The 24,607-nt window shown below is 42.1% G+C and overlaps 1 protein-coding gene across 1 annotated transcript in view; it reads left to right on the top strand.

Moving 5' to 3' along the window:
- The first annotated feature begins 17,206 nt into the window (after positions 1-17,206).
- Positions 17,207-24,607, top strand: part of LOC146990417 (NLR family CARD domain-containing protein 3-like) — a 66,468-nt gene continuing 59,067 nt past the window's right edge. Inside the window, exon 1 of the mRNA XM_085794266.1 lies at positions 17,207-17,272. The gene's annotated coding sequence lies outside the window, so the exon portion shown is untranslated. The remainder of the gene's footprint in view (positions 17,273-24,607) is intronic.

Here is a 24,607-nt window from a genome sequence, read left to right as displayed (position 1 = left end):
TCTACTGTTTAAAGTTTAAATAGAGTCTCTAGGTGAAAGTATGCCTGAGCAGTAGACGTTTGTTAAACTACAATGATTGGTCTTTTTCGCTCTTTTTTTCCCGCCCGTCCCATTAACTTCAATGCAAAATTTTGCGCAGGGCACTGGTCCCTGCAGCTATTTCATAGCTGTTGGGACCAGTGCCCGGTGCGATTGCCCGTGGCCCTAATAAAAACTAGAAAAAACATTTCCAAGAATGGAAATGGTGTGAATGCTGAAAGCAATGCTGAATGAGCTGAAGAAATTGTTGAAACAATGCTGAATGAGCTGAAGAAAGAAAGAAAGAAAGAAAGAAAGAAAGAAAGAAAGAAAGAAAGAAAGAAGAAGAAAAGGACAGAAGCAAAGAAAGAAAATGGGAAGGGTAGATGGAGAAAGAAAGAAAGAACAAAAGGACAGAAAGAAAGAAGACACAGAGAGAAGGGTAGATAGAGAAAGAAAAAGGTAAGAAAAACAGAATAATAGAAGATAAAGAGAATAGAGAATGAATGAAAGAGACAGAGGGGTAGTAAGAAAGAAGGAAAGAAATTGGGGTGGATAAATGAAAGAGAGAGATATACAGAGAACGGTAGAAAGAGAGAAAGAAAGGGGGTAGAAACAAAGAAAGAGAAAAGGAGTAGAAAGAAAGACAGAACAAAAGAAAGAAACAAAGAAGTAAAAGGAAATGGGGTAAAAGAAAGAAAGAAAGAAAGAAAGAAGAAAAAGAGAGAGGGGGATGATAGATAGAAAGAGGTAGATGGATGGATGGATAGAGAGGGAAAGATAGAAAGAAGTTATGTAAAATACAAATGAAGGAGTAAAAGAAAGAAAGAAAAAGAGAGAAAAAAGAGACAAAGGGTTTATAGATAGATAGATAGATAGATAGATAGATAGATAGATAGATAGATAGATAGATAGATAGATAGATAGATAGATAGATAGATAGATAGATAGATAGATAGATAGATAGATAGTGGGACCGTGATGGGTCCGTGGCGGGTCCGTGACGGGCTCCCGCTTGGCCCGTGGCGATAATGTAATCCCCCGCGATGACGTAGCGAACGCAGCCACGACTGTTAACGCCCCTCTGCAGCCCGTGTGAAAATCAGCTGCAGTGTCTCATTTGTCCATGGGGAGGAGCAGTGATTTTGACCCGAGTTAATCTGTCAATCACTTTTCCTCCTCCTTTCTTTTTTCCCTCAGATGAATTGCTATAATTGCCTCCAAAACAGGCGATCTATAAGTAGCTTAAAAGATAAATAAACACAGACAGAGCACAAATAAAATATCATTCGCAGTTTACCTGTCTACAGAATTTGCATTCTAGTAAATGTTTGCCTTGTGGTGGTTTTAATGTTAACACTGAAGCATACGGTGCGCAAATAAACCCTAACCAATAAATAAACAACATGCCAACGTGTCCGTGAATATACACGCATGAGATTGTGTATAAAATTAAAGTGTGGTCCTAAGTTACCGTCCTTACTTGCCCTATTCAAATAAGAGTAAAGAGGAATAATTGTGAGGATTTTTGTGTAATAAATTAATCTTAGTAAATATTTACAAGCCCCTCTTTCAGTTTTTGCCAGTCGGCAACCATGAAATCTGCTGTGCTCACCCACTCCCGATCCGCAAATAAAGTTGGTAATCTTATATGAAAAATAAAAACTAGTGAAGAAAATATACAGATGTGGAAAAACGAATTAAAATACTGTAGCCTAATAATTTCTAGTGACCACAGCGCGTCACGCCTCAGAACAAAACAGGCCACAGGACTGAATTTGATTGTAATATTTTACGTTTACGTGACCCGGAAGTTTGGCGATATCAAAGAGACGCAGTCAGAAGGATCATTAATTTTTTTATAATATTAATCTATATGCGGATCGAGAGTATACAATATATGTCCAAAAGACTTTGTCCCGTCGTCACGACGTGAGGGAGGAAGGTTCGGGTGGTGTCAGCTCCACATCTGTCAGCAGCTGCTCCAAACAGACACGTCACTAACTTTAATTTGAAGTGACAGATTAGAAATTGATTTTGTTAACAGTGACACCCTGGGGTGCCGTCTGACTGCATCAAGGGTGCCGTGAAAAAATTCCTCTTCTGACATTAATAGAATAGCCTACATTCTCTTTACATATATGCAAAGGGTCCGTGTCCACCGGACGCCCTTTTAGCGCTCTGGGCGTCTACTTTCCATTCAGATCCTGCATTCAGCTGCACTTATCAAGCGGCTCGGACGTGAGGCGGCTCGTTTCGGCAGCATTCAGAGAGAGAGAGAGAAAGAAAGAGAGAGAGAGAGGGAGAGAGAGAGAGAGAAAGAGAGAGAGAGAGAGACCGCTCACATTGCTGGTGAGTCGACTCCGGTGCGTTTGATGTATAAAAACACACTGCAGTGCACACGGTGGAAACTCTCTGATTGTTCCTAACAGAGTCAGAACGGAGCGGAGACGCCGGTGGATGTTCATTTGAACGAGTGCCTGCGCTGCGCGCATGTAGACCTTCTCTCTTCCTCTCACATTGCCGATTATTGTGTGCGTGTGCGTGTATATGTAGGCTACAGGCACCTATGCATAAATACTGTAATACTGTCCCGTCTAAATAAACAGGACATTTACATTTAGGCTATGCAGTGTCATTTTGAATTACATTTTACACAGGGGTGCCGTGAGATTTTATGCACTTTTGAAAGGTGCCCTGACTGAAAAAAGTTTGAGAAACACTGATTTAGAGGATATGAGCGGAGTTTCTTTTTCTTCCATATTGCCCATTCATTCCAATGTCATCTGTACTTTTAAAGCTTTTATCTTGGCTTGAACAGGCACTGAAGAACGAATGATACACGGATTCTGTGGTCCGTGCTGCCTGTTTTTCCATTTCGTATTTTTGATCTGAGCCTAAAATGAAAATATGAAAAAACAAGACTAACTAACCACTAACTAACTTTTTTTCGTTTTTTGTGTTAGATTAAAAAACAAAAAACAAAATAATTAATTAATTAATTCTTAATTCTTTTTTTCCTATTTTTTTTTTTAAATAGAAAGAACGAATGATACACAGATTCTCGACAGTTTGACTGTTTTGCTCGCATTTGCGAGTTGATAATTTCCAGCGCGAATAGAAAATTACATTCAGTCGCATAATAGTCATATCATATTTGTAGTCTGTCAGTAAAACAGTACATATTGGTGTGTGTTGTCATTTTCTATAATGGAATAAAGACAGTTGAGATTTGGGGCAGTTGTGCATATTTATTGAAGGTGCAGCGAAAAATAGTGTAATCAAAAGTAATTAAAAAAGAAAAAAAATGTAGTCATGTAAAAACATGAATAAAAATAGCTGATACTGATTTGTTGAACATCAGACAACAAATATAGCCTACAAGTAGTTAAATATTAAGATGTAATTCATATCACAGTAGTGTCAGGAAAGACCAATTAGCCAAATATTGTGTTGGTCAAAATATAGGCCTACCTATAACTAGTTACTGCTTGTGTATGTTGATTTAAAAAAGTTGAATTTACATGTATGACCCATTCTGGGTCATATTAGAAGTCAACTTAAAGTCAAAGGAAAAATGTTTTTACTGTTCTCAAATGTAAAAATGGGTCACATAGGACCCTCTACATTATTTAAGGCTTATATAACCTGATACTGAAATAATTTTACATTGTGCTCCTCCTAACGTAAACTAACACATTTTAGTGTAGAACGCCCTTAATAAGGAATGTTCAGCTTTCATATACATATAGGGAAGTTTAGGTTTGCAGCTCCCACATAAAGCATATGATTAGGACTGACTTATTTCACCTGCGCAGTATAGCTGGCTAAGATCCTCTCTTAGAGTAATGTTGATAAACTATAAGCTTCATTATTTTGGTAGATTTTTACTTTTGTGAATGCTTGTTAATGCTCATCTTATCAATCTCATGATGTTACAGTAGGCTATCTTTATTTCTTATTTCAAATTAGCCATAATGGAATGTCATGACTGGACTTTATGCTTCTTATCTGAGTCCGCCCTACAGATTGAAAAACATTAGATCCCTGTTTATCATTCAAACTGAGAAACAATCCTGAAATATTGTAATCATGTTACAAATAAGCTGTAGATCACATCCAGGAGCTGAAAACATTGTAGTTTCTATGGACATTCTAAATGGAATGTGCTTTTAACATGCGTTGTCTCAATTAAAAAAGGCATTTTAAAAACGTGTTTATTTCGGATACAAAGTGTGATCTCACTTGTGTCTTAGGATAGATTTATTTGTATGACCCTAAGGTACTTCCATGCCAAAGGAGACCTTTGCATCATGACTTGAAGTCAAAAGTCGCTTAACCTCCCTACTATGAAAGGTATTTTGCGAATGAGCCGTAATGCGTCTTGCGTTTCTATGGTGACGGCACAGCGATCTCAGCTGCCGGCTGTTGCTGTTATTGTTTTTAACTTTGACGAAAACAGCGCTTGATTGCTGAAAGGCAAAGCCCGTGTGGCGCTGGCAGCGGCCACAAATAAGGACGCACTCACACGGGACAGTTGTACCGTGCTGAAGCTCTAATGCCCCCTCCCCTCTCCCCCGCTGGCCCGCACTCACACCACCTCGAACCCAAGCTGCTCAAGCACGGTTGCCTCCGTTGATATAGAGGGACTATTTGTTTACCAACACGGCGGATGTGCGCTTTAACCTGACTGCAGAAAGAACGGAGCCTTTTAACACCAGCGGTGATGAGGCGCTGACAACAATATAGGTGGTTGTGTCCACACACCCGTACTGGTTTATGTGACTTAAGGTGACATTTCGGCGCAGGAGGGAGTGGAGCGTGGATGTGAGCCAAATTTCCTACAACCATGCACGGAAAAGGGGAATGATAGGAAAGGTTTTTCTAATTTAATGAGAAACAATGCCCAGGTCAGCAATGCATGACAATAAACATGTGGTTCATTTGTCCCCTGAAGTTACATAAACCTACACAGCGTGGACACACACAACTCCGGTGGCGCCGGTGACGTGTAGAAAAGCGAAAAAAGTGTTTCCATTACACTTTTGCGATACACGTTTGAATCGATACGTCTCAAAAACCACCTCATGAGAGCGTAAAAACTTTGTAGCGATATTTGAGAGTTTTTTCGAAATGTAGGTGTTTCCATTACCAGTTTTTAATTTCGATATTTAGGTTTTGCGCATTTCAATGGGTAATGGATGCAAGTGATGCAGAGCCAGGTGACAATACATGTGGACAAAGCCACTTATTGCCCAGACAGGGTGGACATTGAGTCCCAACCAAAAAACACGCCATTCTCCATGACTGGTATCACTAGTAGTAATAGTAGGCCTATACATATTGGTCCCAATAATATTCTCTCCGGTCCAGCTCTCACAGAAGATGTAATTTCCCTCCTTACACAATTGGAATACTTCTGGAAGTTTGTGTCTGAACATATGATTTAAGCTCTGACGACAAACACAAATGATGTTCAAAGTTGAACAGCCAGCTGCATTGCAGGATTGCAGAATTTGTGTGACAATAGGTGACCAATAGATGGCCCATTAGTGCGAACAAAGGACTGGGCAATGATGATGCTAATTCCCTAGTCGAAGGCATGCACTGAATACTTGCAACTGCAAACATCTTCCAAAAGGCTTTCATCACTCCCTTAGTTTTTCCTCTTTAAATGTAGATTCACAGTAAATAAATTGTGATTTTAAAAAATTGACAGTATGTATTATTAGCTACAAGTTTACAACAGTTTATTTCCCGATTAAACAGTGGCCAGCGCATCTCCAGTAGCTAGGTCTGTTATAATTTCACTTCTTAAATCAAACATGTACTCGTGGTTCTATGACTTATGTGACTTTCCACTCACCGCCAGAGGCAGTGCTTTAAATGCCGCCTCTGGCGATATGTACTGTATTCTGTGAGAGAAGCGCCATCTCCTGGTCATGTCATGTATTTCATTGAATGGGTGGAGTTCCAGTAAAAACTAGTCACACCCAGGAGGGGGTCACTCCAGCTGCTGGGACTTTGCTGGAGCTCAGCTGGAACTCTCATGGGAACTGCATGGCAGGGTAACTTTGATGTGGCTCCCACTGTAGGTAGGTAGGTAGGTAGGTAGGTAGGTAGGTAGGTAGGTAGGTAGGTAGATAGATAGATAGGACACATTGTATGAGGCAAGAATGGGTTTGCTGATTTCTTATTTCTCCTTCTGTAATTTACCTATATTTTGTACTGTAACTTTGGATCTGAAGTTTATATATTGATCTAATAGTCGTCGATGAGTGAGTTTAATTGAATATTGCTATTTGTTAATCTTTTCTGTCTAGAATGGGCTATTTCCTTTAAATTTAATTTGTTCAGTGTTGCACAACTTCTATGTTGATGACTGGCTTAAGTCAGTCAGCTCCGAAGCAGAGGCGGTGTCACTCTGTCGCAATCTGAAAGCCATTTGTCAGAAAGGGGGCTTCAGATTAACAAAGTGGGTTAGCAACAGTCGGGTGGTACTGGCAGCTATACCCGAGAAGGAAATGGCAAAAGAAGTAAAGGATCTCGATCTGGATCAAGATTCACTCCCCATGGAAAGAGCATTGGGAGTACAATGGTGCGTCGAGTCCGACCAATTCAAGTTCAGGATTGTCATCCAAGATAAACCTCCTACCAGAAGAAACGTTCTCTCCTTGGTGAGTTCTGTCTACGATCCGTTGGGATTCTTAGCTCCGGTGGTTCTGCCTGCAAAAAAGATCTTGCAAGAGCTCTGTAGGCTAAAGCTCAGCTGGGATGACATGATTCCAGATCATCTTGCACAGCAGTGGTTCGATTGGATTAAAGATCTGCAGTTGCTCACTGAATTTGGAGTTGATCGATGTTTCAAGCCAGCTCGTTTTGGAGAGGCTACATACGCTCAGCTGCATCATTTTTGTGATGCGAGTGAAGAGGGCTATGGCACAGTTACCTACTTGGTCCAGCATAGCAGCAAAGGCCAAGTCCATAGCGCGTTTGTCATGGGAAAGGCTAGGGTCGCCCCACTCAAGCCCACCACCATCCCGCGCCTGGAATTGACAGCGGCAACTATGGCAACGCGCATGGATGGACTAATAAAGAAGGAACTGGAGCTGCAGCTTGCGGACTCCATATTTTGGACAGACAGCACGGCTGTGCTCAAGTATATAAACAACGAAATGACAAGGTTCCGCACATTCGTAGCCAATAGAGTGGCGGAAATTCGGAAGGTGTCAACAGGATCTCAATGGAGGCATGTCAGCACACACTTGAATCCTGCTGACTATGCATCAAGAGGACAGAAAGTGAATCCCTTTGTGCAGAATCAAGCCTGGATCTCTGGGCCTGTCTTTCTCACCCAGTCGTCCGACAACTGGCCAGAGAACCCTGATCGTCTGACAGATCTCAGCACTGCTGATCCAGAGATCAAGAAGAATGTCACCATAAATGCTCTTGCAGTAGGAGAAAAGGTTGACGCAATGCAGACGCTAATTGAGTACTACTCCTCATGGATGCGCCTTAAGAAAGCAGTGGCATGGATTCTTAAGATGAAGAACACATTGCTCTGCATGGCTAAGAAGAGAAAGGAGCAAAGAGTAGCTATTGCGCTGTCTGACACGGATAAGGACGAACAAATACGGCAGTTGCATAAGTTCATGGTGAACTACAAGGCAAGCCTCAGCAAAGTAACCCTCACAGTCGATGATCTGAAAGAGGCTGAACTGGAGGTCATACGCCACTGTCAGAGAAAAAGGTTCCAAGAGGAAATCAACTCCTTGAAGAAGGGTGAACCTGTCAAAAGGAGTAGCCACCTATACAAGCTAAACCCAGTTCTTCAAGACAGTATTCTGAGAGTCGGAGGCAGGCTCAACCGTGCAGCCATGCCAGAAGAATCTAAGCATCCTGCTATCTTGGCTAAAGACCTACGGGTGTCAGAGCTCATCCTTCAAGAGGTCCACAAGGAAGTAGGTCACAGTGGACGCAACCATGTCCTATCCAAGCTGCGTCTAAAGTATTGGATCCCGAATGTCAGTGCAGCAATAAGAAGAGTCCTATCCAAGTGCCTTGTGTGTCGACGGCTACATGGTGTTACTGGGCAGCAACAAATGGCAGACCTGCCACGAAACAGGGTCTTACCTGATGAACCGCCCTTCACTAGAACCGGAGTAGACTACTTTGGTCCTTTTGAGGCGAAGCGAGGAAGAGTTACTGTGAAGAGATATGGTGTTATCTTCACCTGCTTAGCCGTTCGGGCTGTCCACTTAGAAGTAGCGGCATCCCTAGACACAGACTCCTTCATTAATGCTCTTCGCCGGTTTATCGCACGAAGAGGTCAAGTTGTGGAGCTGTGTTCTGACAACGGGACCAATTTTGTTGGGGCAGAGCGAGAGCTCAAGAAGGCTATTCAAGAATGGAACACCTCCAAAATAGAGGACACGTTGCTTCAACGAGGCATAAAATGGATGTTCAATCCCCCAGCAGCCTCTCACCATGGAGGAGTGTGGGAGCGTTTGATCAGGTCCATCAGAAAAATCCTCAATGCCACTCTGAGGACTCAGAATCTGGATGAGGAAAGCCTCCAGACATTTCTGTGTGAAGCTGAGGCCATCATTAATGGACGACCCATTACCACCCCTTCCGGTGACCCCAACGACCTAGAGGCACTCAGCCCAAATCACCTCCTACTACTGAGGACCAAGCCATCGCTACCTCCAGGACTTTTCAAGACGGAGGACCTCTATGCACGTCGAAGATGGAGGCAGACCCAATATATGGTGGACCTTTTTTGGAAACGTTGGGTGAGGGAATATCTGCCTGAGCTCCAGATGCGCCAGAAGTGGTCACGGGTGTCGCGTAACTTTGTCCCAGGGGACATTGTTTTGCTGGTGGATGAGACTGCACCAAGAAACTCATGGGTCATTGGCAAAGTCATCGAGGCAATGCCAGATGAACATGGACTCGTTCGCCGGGTTCGTCTAAAGACTAAGACCAGTGAACTAGTCAGGCCCATCACGAAGGTCTGTCTGCTCCTAGAAGCAGTATGAGACGGAGGTAAAGATTGGCCTCCTTCAGCAAGTACCAGAGACTTCTAAAGTCAGAATAAAGAAGACACGACTCTGGATTGTTATTGTGCTTAAGACTTTAATTGCCCCATTTGATTCATGTTGTTTGTAATTGTTTCTAAGTTTAGAGAACAATTAGGGGCCGGATATGTATGAGGCAAGAATGGGTTTGCTGATTTCTTATTTCTCCTTATGTAATTTACCTATATTTTGTACTATAACTTTGGATCTGAAGTTTATATATTGATCTAATAATCGTCGATGAGTGAGTTTAATTGAATATTGCTATTTGTTAATCTTTTCTGTCTAGAATGGGCTATTTCCTTTCAATTTAATGCTGGCGGTACTGTAGCTTTAAGAGTCAGCAGCCTCGGACGCTAGGAAGTGAGGTCATTGACCTGAGTAGCGAACTCCAGGCTAGCAGTGGAGACACACGGTTTTTTACCGTGTCCCGTCCTGTTTTGTTTAGAAAGCCAAGTTTATGGATACTTGAGTGACACTTGTGGAATAAATCTTTTTTCTAACATCACCTGGACTTCAAGTGGATTTTTAAGGACAACAGTGTTTTGGACACGTGTAAGCCAGGAATACCTGTTAAAAGCTGCATCCTATGTCCTGGCTCCACCTGTAATTGTACTACTATTAATAGAGTTGGAAAGACTAAACGTCTGAACTTAAATTCATGAGAAAAATATAAATTGTTGGAGAGTTTAGAGTTTAGAGAGTTTATTTATTTAGCACACAAATTTCAATGGTGCAAGGAGGGAACGAAGCCGGTTGGCTTGTACATAGGTTCCACCCCTATAACAAATTACAACAAGACAAATTTCAATGGCTAACAAATAAACAGATGTTTACATCAAAAGTATAAAATCATTGAGAGGCTGATGAATGTGAGCTGAAAACCTGTGTGTGTGTCTGGGTGTGTGAGTCTGACGGTCACTCTGTCTGCGTGTACATGTGCAGAAAGTAAAACTGTTGATAAGCGCCACAGAACTCCTCTCTCCCTAATGATCTGATTGATTAGACCTGCGTGGCAGCCTGCCCTCAGAAGTTACCATGGCGACTCAACTAACTGCTTACATTTTACTGTGTGGAACAGTGTTGTGTTTGTGTGTTTGTTTGTTTGTGTATGTGTGCATGTGTGACTGTGTGTGAGTGTCTGTGTGTGTCTGTCTGTGTGAGTGTGCATGCCTGTGTTTGTGCGTGGACATCCTCTGTCAGTCTGGTTTATCATGTGTGTGTGTGGGGCTGTGTTTAAAAACATCTTAACGAGCGGCCAGGCTGCATCTGCACTGTTCTATTTATAGACGTTGATAACGAGCTGGCCACTACAGCTGGACCAACTGCACACAGAGCAGAGCAGAGCAGAGAGATTTGAGCTCTGTGCAGCTTCCGAAAACAGCCCATAAAAAGAGAACCGTACCTCTTATCAGAATGTGGCCATGACTACTGGGGCAAGGAGACCTTCCTGAGCACATTGATGTGCATTACATGTTTGTAGGGCAAAAACTTTTCTCAGGGTCGCAAGGTAGAAAAGGGGGGCATTTCTGCTTTTCTAAAAAAATCAGCTCCTACTTTTCTATTGAAGTGGATGAGCCATTGGAGCGGGTCTAGCTGCACAATTAGGCTCACTGAGACAATTCTGTAAGTCTGTCTGCTGTTTTGAGCACATCAAATGAGACACGACAAGTGTGGCTACAAACCGGTGAGGAAATCATGTGTCTAGAGTTTAATTTGTGGCCGTGCTGGCAATTTATCCAGAAAAAATCCTGAATGTTTTTTCGATCCCTCTCACTCTAACGATGATGTCACTCACTCTGACCCAACCCCATACACACATTGAAAAGTGTGAAATTTGTCAGAAATCCTCATGTGCTTATAAAGGATTTATCTCAAAAACGGTACAAGCTATGAAAAAGTTGTATATACAGGATGAATACATTAGAAGTTTGTCTACAGCTCAGAATTTGAATGAAGTCTCTAGCTGAAAGTATGTGGACGCTTTAAAGGCTGAAAGAAGTAAGAAGATTTGAAGAGTTTCAAGACTGTTCCAATGCATTCTCTATGGGGAAAAAAAAATCTGAAATAGTTGAATATTGCAAAAAGTATGAATAGTTGAAAAGAGAAAAGACATAGCACACCTGTCCCGAAAAGGCTGAACATTTTGATGTGAGAATTGTTGAAATAGCACAAGTATGAAGGACTAGTTAAGTGTCAAAAGTATAAAGAAAATGGCCGAACAGAAGAACAATAGAAAATTTCCTCTCGGGAAATTTTGAATGGGCCACGGGGCTACTGCCGGTTGTGCCATCTCTGTCAACATGGGAATCAAACCCACGATCTTAAGGTGTGTGTGTGTGTGTGTGTGTGTGTGTGTGTGTGTGTCTTGTGTAATAGGGCCAGGACTCAATTAAAACAATTAATCTAATTAATTAGAGGCTTTGTAATTAATTAATCGCAATTAATTGCATTTTAATCGCATATAAATATTTGACCTGAGAACAGTGAGAAGCATTTTTTTCCACATGGATTTTAGTATACCATTGAATGACTGAATAGCTTAAGCAACAAAACATTGTTTTTTTTTTCAAGGTGGTACTTAACCAAGACCAACATGCAAATTATCGATTAATTCATTAATCGATATTTGATACAGATTTAAATGGTCTTTCCTGCCAATACACTATGATGATTACTGTAGTATTTAACTAGGCTACATAAATCACAGTAGCATAAACTGATTTGTTGAACGGACCAGGTGATGGGCTGACTGGTCCTGTCTAACTTCTGTGTACTGGGTGCCATTGTGCAGGGTGTTAAGGCAGCCTTCCTCCACTGCAGTCCCTATGGTCCTGGACCCTCTGGCTGGTGGGGTGGGCTGCTTTCAGCTGGGGGGGACTCTATCAGCTGCTCCCACGAGAGGCATTTGACGCATTTGACACCAACAAGGTTTAACTTTAAAACCAGATTAAATCATGGTTTAAGTTTAAATTCTGTTGCACGTTAACTGTGTTTTAATCACATGAAGGTGTGTGTCTGTTTGTGTGTGTGTGTGTGTGACTGTAATCACATGAAGCTGGCTCTAGAGTCTGTGTGTGTGTGTGTGACTGACTTGACACATAGTTAGTTAGTAGCTGCATCCTGTGTCAGTCTGATTTAGCTGTGTCTCTGTTTATAAACATTTAAACGAGCGCCAGGTGGATTGTTTATGAAGTTAACGAGCTCTGGCCTGAGGATCAAAGAGGTTACCACGGCAATAGGGGCCCCCGCAGGCTGAGACAGACAGAAACGTGGAGAAAAAGAGCCATTTTCTGCCTCTGCACCGGTCTCACATTTAGGCTTAGCATGACAAAACGGTAACTCCTATCAGAACAAAACACAGATCAACGTTGCTCTAAGGACTTACTGAAAATTTTGGTACGATTTGGTGTTTCTACAGTAAATATTTTGGCGACGCTGGCAGTTTTAAAACATCAGGCCGTTCTGCTTCTCTCAGAAAATATTTGTATTGGAGTCAATGAGGAGCAGAGACAGACGTGGCCGCACTTAGAGGCTCAGAGTTTAAATTCTGTAACTCACTCTGATATTTTGAGCAGATTAAGAGATCGAGGATGAGCTCGTCTACAAACGTGGCGGAAATTATGTGTGTAGAGTGTAAATTGTGGCCGTTTGGAGTTTGGAAAGAGAAAAAATCTGAAGTTTTTCTGGCATCTCTCCCACTCTAACCGATGATGTCACGCACTCTGACACGAACATTCCGTCCAATACACACCCATTATAATCTCATAATTTCTCCAAAAATGATCATGGTCATTGATCAGGGATTGATCAAAAACTATTTGACCGATCAAAACGTGGAGTAATACGACAATACACAAGACTTGTGTCTACTGTTTAAAGTTTAAACGAAGTCTCTAGGTGAAAGTATGCCTGAGCAGTAGACGTTTGTTAAACTCCAATGATTTGTCTTTTTCGCTCTTTTTTTTTTCGCCCGTCCCATTGACTTCGCCCGGGCACTGGTCCCAACAGGGACCAGTGCCCGGTGCGATTGCCCGTGGCCCTAATGAGTAAATGAAGTCACAAGCTACTTTGGACTGGAGTTAAAGCAGAAGTAAGCGATCCGGTCATTTTGGCTAATGCTGCGTTCCAGGCAGGCTTTTGAAACCGTAAATTACAGCTTCAAGTCACAACTTACGACTTTGTAGCGTTCCAGGGAACCCACTCCTGTTTTTCCGACCTGTTTTACCTGTGAAAGTCAGTATAACGGCCACTCGTAACTTCTGACCCGTGAACTCGTACCAGTACGTCTTTTTTTACAGTCTATGTACCAGATCGAACTGGTACGACTTCACAGGTCGGAAAAATACGAGTTGCCTTGAACGCACCATAACAGTCCTCGTCCCTACGTCACCACATTCACGGCGTCCCTTGGCTGCACACACAGCCCTGCATGCCGTTCTCTCTCCTCATTGGATAAAAACTGTAGGATACGATAAATGTTTTCTCCTCGGCTCAGAGCAGAGCAGAGTGACTGACAGACCCGTGTTTCGGTCCAAACACTCCATGTAAGTGATTGCTGTCGGAAGATATAACTATTTAAGACTTATATTAACACAAATATATCACTTACTTCTGCTTTAAATTGACATGCCCGAAATAAACAAATTGATTGATTGATTGATCACTCGGGGCTGCTCACTATCAACAGTACAATATCAGACATGAAACTCCACGACCAGCTGCGGCTGCAGTTATTGGTCTTTTAAAAAACTATTTATTTCCAAAAACCTTCTTTCTAGTGTGTGTTGTGACTCTAGTCTCCTCTGCTCATGTCCTGCTACTGCTCTGTCAATAAGCATTCTTCCTGGTCGGGAGGGGGGAGAGGAGGAGAGGGGTGCACAAAGTGATTACATATTAAGTAGGTTCGGTCGCTCGTCAAATCTTATTAATCGGACCGAATAATATTATTGGTCAGACTTTTCTCAGAGTAGGTGGTTTTCAGATGACGTCACGTGGAACGTCACGACTGCAGATGGAGGGCAGGAAGTGTTTTGCCCGCAGGAAAACAATAGGAAAATGCCTACTGTCTGCGCTGTCTACGGCTGTTCAAAACGGTCAAACCGGGAAAATCAAAAAAGTTACTTGAGAGTTCCTAAGGTAGTAAGACATAAAGGACTCAAATTTCAACAACTGACCGTAAAACGGTGTGTGGGAGGGACGGAAGTGACCACAGTAAACAAACGGTGTCCTAGCCTGTTCTACAGTAAAAATGGCACATAGAAAGAGGAGTAAAGCAATATTTTAAGCGGCAATATAAGCATCAACGATATTCAGCCAAACCCACATAGTTTGAAACAACGTTCAAAACACACACAGCCAGTGTCACAACTAAGCATATAAAGCCCGCTAGCTTAATGCTAATGTATATGTAAAACACCATAGACGGGCTAACAGAAATTAGCATGCAGTTTACAGCCAGTAAAGCTGCTAAAAACTGTTTTAATTGTGGCTTTAGCGCTGTTAACACGTCACTGTTTAATCCAGAGTCTGTGGTCAGTTTATAACGCTGGGGAATTTGCTCCGATGTCTGTTTTGGGAGAAGTGCAGAGTCTGTGTGAGCCCCGACCGGGGACCAGGGCAGCAGCTGTCACAGCAGCAGCAGCCCGGTCTGCTGAGCTGATCTATCGGGGCCGACCGTCCTCCTCCCGGAGGAGGAAACGAGCCAAGTAACGTATCCGCAATGCTTTTAGAGGTTTACCGCTGAGATTAATGCTGGTCTCATTGATGAAATTTAACTGTGGCAGTGGCATTAGTTTGTTTGAATGAAAAGTGAGCAGGGCTGCTTCTGGGCTAAGGACTGAAATCACCACATTTACGTAAATGAATAAATGTTTTACAATGAACCGATCAGTCTAATACATTTTATTTTGTTAAATCGACATGGTTACTGTACATGGCAAAGATTATTACCACTTTATGACTTAAAATTACTCGGTATTTCTATGGGAGTCCTATGGGAGTGTCGCCACTCTGTTATATCAATCGCTCTGGTCGAGGCGGTGTGTTTCACTGCTTCCTTTCTCCCGATTTAAGGTTGTATGGATCGTATCCGATATATTTCTCTAATTTTTGGTGATACCTGCTACGTGCAGGCTCGACCAAAAGCTTCGGAGTACTCGCTTTCCATTATTTTCAGGCACCGCTCTCCACTTCCTGCCCTCCATCTGACATCGCCCCGCCCCCTTCGCGTCATCATAACCACGTGACTGAAAACAAGCTATTATATGAGAATGAAAAAATGATGAGTTTTTAACCCTGTTGGGTTTCTCTTACATTTTAATGTATCATCAGATTATTAATAGCATTTTAACTTAGACAAAGAAATGTGCAAAAGTTCCAGAAAGGTAAGTATTGCTTTAATGCACAAACAATAGTAACTGTAGGTCATGTTCATGTTTCTGTGGGGACGATAAGAGCTTTCTGCTGCCTGAAATAAATGAATTTTGAGGTAAACAAACAATATTATTATATTATACAGTGGAAACCGCTTATAGTGGTCACGGATATAGTAATCAACCGCTTATATAGATCAAAAGGCTTGGGACGGAATCATTTCTATACAAATGCTGTTTAAATAATTTGTTTATAGTGATCTAGAAATCCGCTTATAGTGCTAATTTTTGGTCATTTTATGGATGAAAACATGCGCAAAACAATTTAAAAACTACGTGTAGCCTATTTATTATTTATTTTCGGCGGTGTCCTTTTAACGTGCACTGCTGCAGCAGCCTGCACATGTAGCTGCGCTGTGTGTTGTTGTGCTGTGTTGTTGTGCTGTGCGTCAGCTGGCTGAGACACATGACTGTGGGTGCAGCGCGGCTGTTTGTGTTGTCTGTTAAAACATGGATGAATGAAACCTATCAACTTTATATCGACCGCGGACGTCAGGAATAGATTTTGGGCTTTTGGCTCGTTCCTCATCTCCGCATAGCGCTCGTTGTCCGTTATTGGCGGAGGGAGAGAGAGAGAGAGAGAGAGAGAGGAGCGCGCATGACAGCGGCGCGCGGTAAAGTGAAACTCCGACAGTGATGTTGCCTGTTCATTCACGAAAACCATCCTGAAACACTCTCAGTCAAACAAGGTGGGGAATGAGAAACTGCGGCGCTACTGTAGCCTAGAATAGTTCGCTAATTTTAAAAACACACCGGCAGCGCCCGCGGATCTGTAGGCTACTGAGACGTGTCACGCGAGTTACTGTAAATGATGCTGTGTGGAAAACCAGCTGTGATCTGTGATCAAGGTGCAGACCGGTGAGTTTGGAGCTGACGAAATGATTGCGCTGCTGACAGCTGTTTCATTACATTTTTCTCATTGAAAAACTATACAAATGGCATTTAGATGATGTTCTGCATAAAAAATAAGTGAAATAATAAAAATTCGGTTTTAGTAATCAACCGCTTATAGTGATCAAATTGACTCTGGACAAACGTGATCACTATAAGCGGATTCCACTGTATATTCATATATTTAGAGCCAATCATCTACTGGGTTACAGTAACATTAAAAAGGACAACATGGATGATGTGCTTCACAGCTTTAATAAATGTTTTGTAAGTGTTAGAGGAAAACATGGCAGAAAAACTCCCTGATCCAATTCCATGTGAGGACTGCAATGATCACTCAAAGGAACCCCAGCTCCATGTTCCTCACGTGAAAACCACCACTAAGCTACCTGTTTGCAATGGTTATCATGCCAAACTGTTCACTAGAGACGTCTACCAAGTCAAAAAAACTAACTAGAAATTGCCCACCTGATCGATTTCGGGAGGCCAATTTTGGGGTCTTGGCTCATGAACTAACAGGTGTAATACCAGCAGATGGCGCCATTCTACCTGTATGAAGTCACTTCTCTTCTCTCACAACAATCATCAACATTATTTATATTAAGCTGGTGATAACGAGAGAGAGTTTCTCATTAAAACACATTAGTTGTCATTTTAAACAACAGGCAATGAAATAACAACTAGTTTGAACAACACACACTCACAGAGTCATGTGACTTCCTATAAATGCAGAGAAGGAGGCGGGGCCATTAAAACTACAGGTGTTCAACAGGTACAGACGTGTTGAGTGAGTTCACACTCCATTTTGAAGTGACGGAGCAGAAGGAGAGAAAGTGAAGTCTGAGGCAGGTGAGTGTTAACACAACATTATTACTATTATTCTAGTTGTTATTGAAGTGTAAGAGTGTGTGAGTCAGGTTGTCCCTGTGGACTGTGGAGGGAAGAAGAGTCACAGTGAACTTCAGTCCACACAGAGACACTGAGAGAAAAGGAGGAAACAACCAGAGCTGATGAGTAGGGAGGGGCACTACAACTACAAACACTTTACTTCACTGTCAAACTATTCCATTATTCTTCGTAGTTCACCCAAACACCCCTGAGTGAGGTAACGTTGACATGATTGTTGATTTTTAACCGGTCCGTCTCTGCACGTGTAAATCTGATTGCAGGTCCATTAGTCTGTTACATAGGAAATATTTGTTGAGGAAAAAGAGGAGGCGCGACAGGAGTCTGATTACATCAAGTCCAGGGCCCCGCTTCAGGAAGCAGGTTTCATAAAAAAACTTATCTGAAGGAGACTCCGGGTTTTAGGTTTCAAACAGCCATTTTAACTTGACTCTGTGTCAGTTACCATCGCGGTCCTTCTGTGGTACGGGTCGGTGATGCCTTTGGCCCAGAGACCATCACATTTTACCGCGGGAGGACCTTGGGGAGGACACGGTGTTGCTCCAGATGAAGACCAGGCGGGACTGTCGGCTGAGAGCTTCCTGTTTCTGCTTCGAGCTGCTGCAGCCTCGCGGGTGAGAGCGGAGCAGCTGCTGCATCCACATGCAGAACTCCGCCATGAGACTTTTATCGTCATCTATTTCAGGTCTGCTCGTCATAGGTCTGTCCGTGTACCTTTTGTCAGTTTGATATTCCGTTTTAAAGGTGTACAGAAATGGCCGTTTGTCCTGTTTGTCGCGCCGAGTTGTCACGAGCTGCAACACGAGTTTACCCGAGTAAGGAAAATGAATTTGATTGGTCGTTATCGAGCGGGCGGGATATTCAAAGCTTGGGGCGAGATCGAGCTCCGTGTGTGTGTGTGTGTCTCAGACGTTTGAATGACGGATTACGGATCCAATATCAGTGGCTGATGAATCGTGTACAGGCTGACGCATAATCTGTGCGCCTGCATTATCCAATGCGAAAAAAAAAATACACACTTTCATCCCGGATTTACTCAAAAATAGAATTTTGCACAAAGTTTGACCTACATCGTCTGAAAGATGAGTTATCACATTAATTTTATGATCCAGAGTGGGCTCAAATTCAGTTTTCTTTTCTGTACACCTTTAATAAAAAAACGGGAAAACGGAAATACCGTGGTTTTTTACTTTTTTACTTTTCAAACAAAAACCAATAAATGAAAAAACAGAGTCGTTTTTCCGTTTTTGGTTTTCTGAATCAAAAACGAAAAACGAGAAAACCACAGTCAAATAACGGCCCGAATTTGGTTTTTGTAAATTCATTTGTTCGTTTTTCGTTTCATGTTTATCAATATAACGGCGGGCAGAACGGAAGCGGAAGTGACACGTAATAACTTCAAAATAAAAGCATGCTTATTTTCATACAGACTACCGTTCTCTTTATACACTCATTTTTACAGTTTATGCTCGACACATATAGCCTACATTTATTTCAGTGAACTAAAGTATAGTTGTAGATGCCATGTACTAGTGTTTTGTGTGTGTGTGTGTGTGTGTGTGTGTGTGTGTGGTTACACTTAACAGGGCCTAATGAATTTTAAACAGGAAAAAGGCCTTATACTCAATTTTTACTGTACTATAACATCACTTTGGTCCATAGGTTCGGTCAATACTTGGTACAGTTGACTTCAGGTCCACCCTGGCTACTTCCTCAGTCATGATCAAACATTTTTACTGCATTATTTTGGAGAAATTAAGTCTCAAAGTTGAATTTTTTGCTTTTTTTTAAACATGACAAAAAGGTCTAATACTCCATATTTACTGTACAATAACATCACTTTGGTCCATAGGTTCGGTCAATACTTGGTACAGTTGACTTCAGGTCCACCCTGACTACTCCCTCAGTCATTACCAAACATTTTTACTGTATCATTTTGGGGAAATTAAACCTCAAAGTTGCATTCTTAGCTTTTTTAAAACATGACAAAAAGGCCTTATACTCTTTATTTACTGTACTATAACATCACTTTGGTCCATAAGTTCAGGCAATGGTTGGTACAGTTGACTTCAGAACCACCCTGGCTACTCCCTCGCTCAATATCAAACATTTTTACTGTATCATTTTGGAGAAATTAAGCCTCAAAGTTGCATCTTTAGCTTCTTTTAAACAGGAAAAAAGGCTTTATACTCCATTTTACTGTACAATAACATCACTTTGGTCCATAAGTTCTGTCAATACTTGGTAAAGTTGACTTCAGGGTCATCCTGGCTACTTTCTCAGTCATTATCAAACATTTTTACTGTATCATTTTGGGGAAATTAAACCTCAAAGTTGCATTCTTAGCTTTTTTTAAACAAGACAAAAAGGTCTAATACTCCATATTGACTGTACAGTAACATCACTTTGGTGCATAAGTTCGGACAATGGTTGGTACAGTTGACTTCAGGACCATCCTGACTACTCCCTCACTCAATATCAAACATTTTACTGTATCATTTTAGAGAAATTAAGCCTCAAATTTGAAAAAAAAAAAAAAAAAAAAAGTTTTGCAAGGCCTAATGTTCCATCTTTACTGTACAGTAATATCACTTTGGCCTAAAGTTCTGACAATGGTTAGTGTTGACCTCGGGAATAACCTGACTACTCACCCATGCAGTGTCAAGTATTTGGACTGTATAATTTTTGAGAAATGAATCCATTAATTTTGCTCAATATTCACGCAAATGTAAAATCCCTATGATACATAATTTTTGACAAAAGTTGATAAAGTTGTTTCCAGGACCATCCTTACAACCCACTGATCCACTATTAAGCATTTTTCCTGCATCATTTTAGAGAAATTCAGCTATACAGTTCCATTTTTACATAGAAAGAGGCCTTATGCTCGGTATTTATTCTCATTTAGAGGCTTAATTTCTCTAAAATGAGTATTAGGCCTTTTTCCTGTTTAAAAGAAGCTAAAGATGCAAATTTGAGGCTTAATTTCTCCAAAATGATACAGTAAAAATGTTTGATCATGACTGAGGAAGTAGCCAGCGTGGTCCTGAAGTCAACTGTACCAAGTATTGACAGAAGTTATGGACCAAAGTGATGTTACTGTACAGTAAAACTGGAGTATAAGGCCTTTTTCCTGTTTAAAATGCATTAGGCCCTGATAGGTGTAACCACCACTCTATAGAAGTGATTGCTGTCGGAAGATAGAACTATTTAAGACTTATATTAACACAAACATTCCCCTTACTTCTGCTTTAATGATGTGGAAAAAAAAGTGTTGAAAACACCTCATTACAGCCTAACAGCCAATAAACAATGGTTATACACACACACACACACAAACACACACACACACACACACACACACACACACACACGCCTCGATTGCCTCCGTATTATCCTCGTCTTATTTTGAAAACCGGAAGTCATCTCGCTTGATTCTAAACTAGCGCTAGCTTTGCCGGTGGACTCGGAGCATTCGCCGTTCTCTGATACGGGCGCAGTTAAAATGTCTGTGCGGCTGGCTTGACTCCGCGAAGACGAACGACGGCTCATTTGACCGCAGTTGTATGGGGAGGGAGCGTGGCTCTGACTTCCTACTGTCCAGCTGAACAGCGGAGTGATAATGCCTGTAAAAAGTCCCACTGCTGTTATACTGTATATCATAGGGGTGCAACGGTACAGGTAGCCCACGGTACGATATGTACCTCGGTTTTTGGCCACGGTTCTCGGTACGGTTTCGGTATGTGTTTTGTGCAGAGAACTTTTTTTTTCTCCCAAAATAATGTTTATAATTTATAATATTTCTAATACAGCTCTCCTCTCTCTCTATCTCTCTCACTCACTCACACACACACACACACACACACCTGAACTGTCAGTGAACAGCCCCTAGCTCCTCCCTCTGCACACTCCTTTAGTCTTTCATGATGAACACTCTGAAGCAGCTTTCAAACAGAGATCGTGCTATATTGCCGTCATGGAAGACGTCACTATGCTGCAGCCACAGTCTCTCACTGGGAAAGAAGGAGTTAGTCTATTGTGTTTTTTTTAAAACAGCCTTTCACCACCTCTCATCTCTGTCAATCAACTCCTGCTCGACCTCGGTCTCTCTATCGCGCGCGGACACGCGGGCACGCGGACACGCGACCACACACATGCGGAGTGCATGGACAGAGTTGTGCTGGAACTCTAATAAAAGCTAAATGTGCTAAATCGCGCTAATAACTAATTAATTTCCCCCGCGATTGCGATCAGCGACCGCTCATGCCGCCGCCTGTTTGTTTTCTTTTTTTTTTTTTTCCCCTCTTCTGTGTGTGAGGCTGAGCTGCTGCACTTTCAGTTGCAGGGGGGGAGTCACTGTGAGTGTGTGGAGGCTCAACAGTGATTGGACATCGACTCGCGGGGGCGGGCTTTCGCCTTAAACGGCCAGGCACACACATACACGGCACAGCTGTCTGTAAAGCAGGAAGAGCTGATGGAAGCTGAATCTGAAATACCGCGGTCCAAGAGCGTATTGCACCGTGCAGGCCGTACCGAACGGTTCGGTATTTTACCGAGAACCGTTGCATCCCTCATGGTCGGAACTAACTGTTGTATAATGCTTAATTATCGTTGGTGTAGGGCTGTAGCTAGGCTATAAAGTGAACGTTTGGCTGTATGAAAGTAAGCAGCACGCTACTTTTATTTTGTGTGTGATGGGGACCTCTACTGGTGACGTTCGCAGGGTAAAACTTTCCCACAATATGCATTCACACTCAGCTAAAAATAACCTATGGCTAATAGGGCCGGATGCGCTTCAACAATAAAAACTGAGCTCCAGAGGAATGTCGATAAGCTAAAACATAGCAGGTCACAGGTGAAGAACAGCTGATTTTACTACGCTTGGTGACGTATCATCCCACCTGACCCCTGACCCCCCCCCCCCACCCACACACACACAAAACACTAGTACATGGCATCTACAACTATACTTTAGTTCACTGAAATAAATGTAGGCTATATGTGTCGAGCATAAACTGTAAAAATGAGTGTATAAAGAGAACGGTAGTCTGTATGAAAATAAGCATGCTTTTATTTTGAAGTTATTATGTGTCACTTCCGCTTCCGTTCTGCCCGCCGTTATATTGATAAACATGAAACGAAAAACGAACAAATGAATTTACAAAAACCAAATTCGGGCCGTTATTTGACTGTGGTTTTCTCGTTTTTCGTTTTTGATTCAGAAAACCAAAAACGGAAAAACGAAGCTGTTTTTTCATTTATTGGTTTTTGTTTGAAAAGTAAAAAAGGAAAAAAACACGGTATTTCCGTTTTCCCGTTTTTTTTATTAAAACGGAATATCAAACTGACAAAAGGTACACGGACCGTCATAGAGTCCGTGGTGTGTTAAAGTGTCTAGTTTCATTATTTAAAAAAAAAAGAAGCAAAAAACGAGAAATCTCGTTTTTGGCACTCAACGCATAGGAACGAAAAACGAGAAATTACGTGGTTGGCACTCAATAAGTTAAAGGGGAATTGCCGTTTTTTTACAATCTGGATCTTATTTCTAGCATAAAATACGATCATTTACTCACCCAGATAACTTTGGTATCATTACAAGTCGTTCCGACGAAATTAGCTCCGCGTATATCTGTATAATGCGAGTCTATGGGGCAGCGCAATGCAGCCCCTTAATAACACATTATCTGTAGAGAAACTCGTTCACTTCTCCAATATGTTGTTATGATAGGCTAGTGCTATTCCCCTCTGAGTCCGGGGTTAGCTGTTATCAACATCCAGGGTCTGTAGGTTGACCTACTGACCTCTGACCTGAATGATGTCATCTCTGAGCACAACGCAGCTACGTGTTTCTGAACAAAATGAGCAGCTGGATGAAGTTCAGCTTCCACAGGCTTCCTCTCCACAAGCTAGACTTACTAAAGCTCTGGCTAGTTGCGTTTAAAAAGGACCCAAATGCGAAGTGGAATTATTATTGTCAGAATGAGCTGTGCAACATTCGTTAAGCTTCAACCTCCAAGCTCTCTGTCCTCAGACTGTCCTGACCTTGAACATCACACAGGGACAACATGGAGCTGCTTGTGTGGCTGGACTGGTTATTGAGTTTTATTAATGTTTACATCAGGTTGAGTTCAAGTATACTACTGTTATTTAAGTAGGAAAAATAATGAGATGTAATTCATATCAGAGTTAATATCATCATAATAGTGTAGTGTCAGGAAAGACCAATTCCCCAAATATTGTGTTGGTCTAGAACAAGTTACTGCTTGTCTGTTAACTTAAAATAGGCTAGTTGAACTATTTCCATGTATGTAGGAAGTCTGAAGTTTTACGGTTCTCAAATTACTCATTTCAACAATTAAAATTGCTATATTTTTCATAGCTCTCAATACAATGGTAAACAGAATCATTTATTGACTATCAAAGAAACAAGATTTTCAGAACAAGGCTCCTTCATCAGGTTTAAAGTACAAGGCAAGAAATGATGACAATTTATATGCACACCTGGTGAAGGAACCTTGTTCTTTGGGCCGATACACCGGTGAAAAAAAAATCCCCATTTTTCACAACCCATTGTTGGCAAGTATGTAGATGTGACGGGCCGGGGAGCGCTACTGACTTCGCCTTTGACCTCGCATATCTCCCAGTTGGCCCTGAACAAGCCGCCCCGCTTTCACCTACGAGGTGTTTGCAGCTCGGAGCTGATCAGGAAGGCTGGAAGATCTGTTAGACTCAGGGTCAAACTTCCTCAGAGTTGATTAAACTTACTGTTATCACCTGTTCTGCAACCGAAAACTCAGGATTAGTCGAACTAGAGTTCAGGTATTAACTCAAAATGTGGATTGGGAGTCATGTTAGTCCAAGTACAGCGATTAGGGATGGGTACCGAAATTCGGTACTTTTTTGGTACCGACCGAATTCCCACCAAAGTACCGAGTATCGATTCACATAAAGTCAATCGGTACCACATTTCGGTACCTGAACGCACCTTCGCCGTGCGTCAGCAGTGCAGTCTGCATGAGCACTCACGTCTGCCCCCCCTCCTCTCTCTCTCTCTCTGAAATGAGACGGAGAAGCGGTAGCGCCAGCCTGTCATTTTAAATCACTACCTGAAAAACAGCCGTCCGTCATTTAACGTGAAGAACGGACTGTTGTGACAATCCGGACCGAAGCGGTCCGGTCCTGAGTCCCGCAGCGGCGCCATTCAAGTCCTCGTCACGTAATGAGAGCACATCTAAACGAGGATGAAGTCTCCCGCTCTCCTCTCGTCAAAACGTGAAG

Source organism: Trachurus japonicus, chromosome 2 (genome assembly GCF_045865225.1).
Source record: "Trachurus japonicus isolate A0001 chromosome 2, Traja_1.0".
In the NCBI taxonomy this organism is placed as follows: Eukaryota; Metazoa; Chordata; class Actinopteri; order Carangiformes; family Carangidae; genus Trachurus; species Trachurus japonicus.
This window is presented reverse-complemented; position numbering and strand designations above follow the sequence as displayed.